General features: G+C 52.7%; 1 protein-coding gene across 1 annotated transcript in view; it reads right to left on the reverse strand.

Annotated features, from left to right (window-relative positions):
• Positions 1 to 2,821, reverse strand: part of DPF3 (double PHD fingers 3) — a 203,059-nt gene extending 200,238 nt beyond the window's left edge. Inside the window, exon 1 of the mRNA XM_026651475.2 lies at positions 2,794 to 2,821. The gene's annotated coding sequence lies outside the window, so the exon portion shown is untranslated. The remainder of the gene's footprint in view (positions 1 to 2,793) is intronic.
• Between the last annotated feature and the right edge of the window lie 3,837 nt (positions 2,822 to 6,658).

Raw genomic sequence — 6,658 nt, forward strand, 5'->3', positions numbered from 1 at the left:
TTTTTTTTTTTTTTTTTTTTTTTTCAGACACAGTCAAAATGCAGACAGAGGAAATGCAAATGTCATTCAGCTCCTTTTCATTGTCAGGAAGGACACATGAGGATAATACACTGTGCAATGCATCCTCCCTCCCCCCCCCACCCCATTATGTGTCTTAATGCTTTTGTCCTAATTTATCCCTTGCATAATTTATTTACATGTGTATTGTTTCCTGATCAGCAACTTGTAAGAATAAATGGAAATTATAGAATGTTTTATTAAACAAGTTGTTACCAAAAAAAAAAAAAAGACAGATGGTGTCAGCCAGCCAGTAACAGTCCTGTTTCCCCTACCCAGCATTGGTACTTTAAAAGGCTCACAGAGAAAAGCAAACCCTGCACTTGAGGTCTATTGTTTCCTCTCTTCTCACCCCAGAGGGAGGGGGAGGAATAGGGGGCTAATTATAACAGACCTGCTCCTGCTCCCATTGACTTCAATGGGAACAGGACTGGGCTTCGAAAGAATTTAACTATAAGTACAAGCGAGGCAGGATTTAGAACGGAGATATAAATCACAGGTGTGAATGTTACATGTACCACAATTACAAAAAGTGCAAAGCTAACACAATACACAATAACGTCGTTCAGAAAGGGCTAGTCCATGTTCAAATCCCCTCCCTTCTTCTCCCAAGTCCTCGGCACTCTCACACGGGCTTACCACCCCCGTAACTCCATGTGGAGTTACTCCTCATTTGCACCCGTGTAAGCAAGAGTCGAATCAAGCTTCCCTTCGTTCTCCGCACACACACACCATCCAGCGCCACGCGACACAAGACTGATCGGATGCCGAGGAAGCTCACCTCCAACACCAAACGAATGACTTTCCAGAAAGAAAAGCATCCCCAACCTCCTTTGTTATTAATATTTACATAGTCACAGCAATATACACGGCATTTCACACAACACACAAGCAGGACAGAAGTTGGTCCAATAAAAGATATTACTTCCCCCCCACCTTGTCTCTCTACACATATAACAAAAGATATTGTATAGTTACCTATATTGTTTTCATGCAGTTAAATTGGCAACACTGAATGATCTAACATTTATTTTTTTAAATTGAAAAATAAAATGATTTAAGCAGCGGAATGCGGGGGGAAGAGCATGTTAATAAGTTGTTCTCACTGGGACAACTATAAAATATGCAGTCTGATTGGTGGAACATTGTATAATCCATACATATTCACGGGGAGCGAGGGGGGTCTTATTTTTTTCAAAAAGACATCTACTCCTTTGATAACACTGTTCTAACGGCACTTCCCCCTTCTCAACAGATCTTTACAATTTGCTAAATGAAAGAATATTTAATGTAAGAAAACGTTTGATGCCAAGATGGAGAAAGAGTGATGCAAATATGCCAGCTGTGTGCCCCCACCCAGTGTAAAGCTTTCCTTCCCTCCAGATTGCTGCACAGCACAGAGACAGCAGCAGGAATCCGTGGGGAAAACCTCCAAGTATTTTTCCAACTCCAATCGGAGAGAGTTTAATTGAAAGGACGCAGCTCACAGTCTGAATTACATCTCTAAAAACTCAAACGGATAAAAACACCCACTCAGTGTGACTAGAAAGTCCAAATGAAGTGTCTCCACCAGCTACTCTGCTTTCTTGCATTATGAGCATCTTGCATTATTAGCAAGAGCTGCCCCCTAGCACAGAAGTCGTTTTTAAAAGGTTGAGACAGCCCCTTCTCTCCCCACATACGGTGCCAAATCCCACTCTCCCTAATGCCTTGAGGGATTAACGGTGTGTGCTGCAGACCATAAGGAAATAAGGGACCTGATCCAGAGAAAGATGATTGCCTCCTGTGTGCCCCTCCTAAATCTGCCTTAATTCAAGACCGGAGAACCCAGCACATTTCTGTAGGAGAGGCACCTGCCCCCATACTCTCTTCCTATACCTCCTAGCAAACAGTTGGCCAAATTCTGCCCTCATTTACATCCGGGCGAATTTCGGTAATCAGTGTGTCCATCCCAAGATGGAAACACAATCAACTCTCGTTGCCACTTTTAAAAGCGAAAACCTCCCGTACGCAAAGAGCTCTCTAGACTTCCTGCCTAAAAATCAACCATCAGTGACCCCGAGTCATTCATTTCACGCAAGTCCGGCTCTCTCTTCCTCGCACACAAATCGAAGTGTAATTGCAATGCCCCTGCTGCCCGGCTAGGAAACGAGCGATGCAGCCCCCTTTGCTGCCGAGCCAGCAAACGCTGTGGCTGATTCTTTCCCCCTCTTCAAGTCATCCCAACTCCAAGAAGGTTTGCAAAACAAAACTCCGAACTGCTGTCGGAGCGCGGCAAAACCGATAATTATGCCCCCGATTCTCAGGACCGATCCCTCTCCCTTGGACACTGGGCTGGTGGCGAGGGAAGCCAGCCCGGACGCCAGGCTCAGGACTCTGTCAAGTGCAAGCACCCCCTCAGGGGTCCTGCAGGATCTTGCGGTTTCCAAGATCCACGCAGCCCCAAGAGCTGCAAGAAGCCCCACTGCCATCCTCCCCTTCAGAACTCAAATCTCTCTTCCTCCCGGCCAGCCAATTAATCACAACACAAATGTAACAATTTCTTCTTGTTAATTTCAGCGCAAGACGTCTGTGTGTGTTGCACAAAAAAAGAGGAGCTCAGAAAGGAAAGAGGGAGGGAGGAGAGATCAGCTGGGAGGCTGGAAGCACCGGGCTCAGGCAGGCAGCAGCATCGGAAAGGCGCCTTTTTTCATATTTAAACCACGCGGAATATGTACATTTTTGATTCCTACTTACGCTTTCAGGGGGTTGTGAATGACAGTCGCCATTTTGCTACAATGTAACAGAATATTGTGTCTCAGAGTTCTAAAGGTTCGCTTAGGGGAAGCGCCCAGCCAATCAGAGGATGGGATACCGGCCCGCTGCCCAATCCGGCGCTGTGGGCGGAGCCTGGGCTGTGCTAGTTATTAGGGGAGCTGTCAAAGCCCAGAGGTCACTCCCTTTCTGTGGAACTGGAAGAGAGCAGGTCTTAAAGGGGCAGTAACACATCCAAGGGGCTGTCACCACACAGAACTAGATTGAGGGGGGCTAGGATGAGGAGCAGAAGACTCTTTGGAGTTATCTGGCTTTTAATGTCAAGAAATCGGGAGAAAGGAATGAGGGAAAACACATTGTCTTTTTGTATTGCTGTCGCTGCCTTTCATTTCCCAAATGGCATGCCCCCTTATTCATGTGCAAAGGTTGGATGCATGCCATTTCATCAGGAAAATAAATGACATGTGTACTGACATTTGGTGCTGCAGCAAATTATGATTATTATCCCCAATTTGTTTCCCTTTACCTAAAGCCACTTTCCCCTTCAGGTTTCTTGGAACTGCTAGCGCTTACAGTGACTCCAGGGCAGCACCCTCTCCCCCTCCCCTAGGAATTTCTCAATGTCAGTCATCCAGCTCCTGCAGCCAGTGCACTGGTTACATAATGCACAGTGGCCAAACTGCCTGCCTGCCTGTTTTCTGTTTTTCCCACAAAGCAACTTCTGAAGTGATTGTCTTGTCTAGCATGTTGAGACCTGGGCCTCTGATCTTTGAGCATAGAGAAAGGGAGGGGGAAGGATTTTAACCTACATTTCATATGACGCCTACTTGCATGGTAGCAGAGTAACTTGGAGGCAAGAGTTCTGGAACAGATACAGCTGTAGTTAAAAGTCCATTTCTGGGAGAGGCACCAACTCCAGGAAGTCAGAGTTTACATGTGACTAATTAAAAGAGTTTGCAAATGAATTATCCAGCATGAGCTAAGCCACTGGAGACGTGGCTAATTCTGATCTCACACCACTATAAATCAGAAGTAACTCCACTGAAATCAGTGAAGTTACCAGGGTTACCATACGTCCGGTTTTTCCCAGACATGTCCGGCTTTTTGGTAATCAAACCCCCGTCCGGGGGGAATTGCCCAAAAACCGAACATGTCCGGGAAAAATACCGGCCGGGCACTTCCCCTCCCGGGCTCCAGCTGCTCTGCTCCTCCCCTGACTCTTCGGCTCTGTTTAAGAGCCAAACTGCCCGAGCGCTCTGGCTTTGGGCAGCCCCCTTGCCTCCGGACCCCGAGGCACCAGCCGGGCACTTCCCCTCCCAGGCTCCAGCTGCTCTGCTCCAGCGGCGCAGGGTCCCAAGGCAAGGGGGCTGCCTGAAGCCGGAGCGCTCGGGCAGCTCGGCTCTTAAACAGAGCCGAAGGTCAGGGGAGGAGCAGAGCAGCTGGAGCCCGGGAGGGGAAGTGCCCGGCCGGTGGCTCGGGGTCCGGAGGCATGGAGGCTGCCCGAAGTCCGAGCGCTACCGGCTTCACGGTTTGCCGGTGTAGCGACGCAAACAAACCCTGCTCCTGTTTCCCTACTTTGGGTGTACTGAGCATGCCCAGTAACCTTCGCTGTAGCCACTGCCCTCTCTCTGCCCTTACTTCTGCTTACCATTTGCTGCCTCCTCTTTGGAGGGGTTTAAAAGGATTAAGGGGGGCAAATCGCAGCGGGGGGCTGTCAGGGTCTGAGCAGGGGGCAGAAATTTACTGGCCAGGGGGGCTCAAGTTACTGTAGCTAGCAGCAGAAGAGGGGCTGAAGGGGAAAACTCGGGGGTGGGGGCCGGGGTTAAGCCCGGGGGGGAGACGCTGCCAGACCCCGTGCAGGGACAAAACCCCCGTTTAGGGAGGGGGAGAACAGTGACCCTGTGGGATGAGGCACCCACTGTGCTCGCTAATCTAGGAGTGTAGGGGGTGCAGAGGAGGTTTTCGTTCTGCTCACAGGACACTGCATGTCAGCCCCGGAGCAGAGGGCGGGTTCCTGGGACTGGGGTCTTAAAGGCACAGGCCTCCAATTCCTAGCTTGTCAAAGCTTAATCACCGCAGCTCCTCTCTATCCTATACAAGTGTTGCAGGGCCAGGGCCAGGGCTGCCCAGAGGGGGGGGGCAAGTGGGGCAATTTTCCACAGGGGCCCCCACGAGTATATCGGAGGCTGCCCCCGCCTCCGTCTTCCCCCAAGCCCCTGTGTCTCAGCACGCCGCGTCTGGGAGCGGCCCTGGCGTGCTGCAGCGCCGGGGCTCCAACGCTGTCCAATGCCACTCCTGGACGCTGAATCCTCTGGGCAGCCCTGTACAGGGCTACGTTACTGCTCCAGCCAGGAGACTGAATGTGGTGAAATATTGTACAGACACTCCCTCCCTCAAACTCTGCCTCTCACATTTTGAATATGTAAAAGTGTCTTCTATCAGTTTCTATGTCTATATGAAATCACTCACTGCAGCTCATTTCTCTTATATAACGTGCTGAGTTGTTAACTCCCTCCCAGAGCCCACATATCCGCACCCCCTCCTGTACCCCAATCCCCTGCCCCAGGTCAGAGCCTGCACCCCTCACTCAAACTCCCCATAGCCTGCAACCCTCCTGCATCCCAGAGCCTGCACCCCAAAAAGGGCTGGATTAACCTTTTGTGGGCCTGGTGCTAACCATATTTGTGAGCTCCCATGGGGGAAATGGGGACATGGGGCAGGGGGGAAGAGTCCTCAGAGCGATGGGCTGGCCGGGGGCAATGGGAGATGAGATGGGTCATGGCACAGCAGGGACAGCCCCGTTCCACCCAGCGCAGTACAAGGGCACTGTTTACAAACTGGGAGCTGCCAGATGCACACTGGCCAGCCCGGCCCTGCGCTCCCATCGTGCTTCTTCCCCTTCGAGGCAGTCCCATGCTGCACCCAGCACCCCTCTGGCTCCCTATGCCCAGTGCCACACCACCCAGAGACTCCCACAAACCCTCATACCCAGTGCCCTCCCACAGACCACTCCCCCACCCACTCAGAACCCCCCCCGTCGATCCTCTCACTGCCCAGTGCCCCCTAGCTGGAGACCCCCCACAGCCCTCCCACAACTACACAGTGCCCTGCACCTCCCCACCCAGAGCCCCCCCCCAGATTCCCTCACTGTCCAGTGCCCCCCACCGCCCCACTGCCACAACTGCACAGTGCCCCGCACAGACCCCTCACACTTCCCAGCACCCCGACACACACAGATCTCCCCCACTGCACAGCCCCCCCAACACACACAGATCTCCCCAACCCCCACTGCACAGCACCTCCCCCCAGACCCACTAGAGACCTACTCTCTCACACCCTAACCCCCAGCCACAAAAGCGAGTCCTGATGGGAGGTGACTGTGTCTGCCAGGCTGAGCCGGCAGCGCAGCCAGAGCTGGTCCTGGGGCAGGATAACTCCGGCCCCTTGGGGGTGCAATCAGCCAGGCTGGAGCAGGAGCAGAGCCTACCCAGGCCAGGCTCCCGCAGGACCCACATGCCTTGCAGGACCCAGCTGAGCCCCCCTCCCCCCGCCCCGCCGTCCCCTGTGACTGGCTGAGACTGGCCCAGCCTCTGCACCAGTCCCAGGTGGCTCTTTCCCTGGGAAGGCAGGTGGGGCCCCACAGGTCCCAGGCAGTGGAGACAGCTCAGAGCTGGCTGGAGCAATGCTGGAGAGTGGGGCAGATCCCTGGGACGTGACTCCCGAGATCCCACCCACACCCGTTGGCCCCGTGGCCAGCAGCCCTGCCGAGCCCACATGGTGGCCCCCAGCTGCTGGGTGATGAGCCCTCTACAGCAGCGGCATAGCCAGGTTCTAACATCAGGGATTT

Source organism: Terrapene carolina, unplaced genomic scaffold (assembly GCF_002925995.2).
Source record: "Terrapene carolina triunguis isolate 2854851 unplaced genomic scaffold, T_m_triunguis-2.0 Scaffold96, whole genome shotgun sequence".
Lineage (NCBI taxonomy): Eukaryota > Metazoa > Chordata > Testudines > Emydidae > Terrapene > Terrapene triunguis.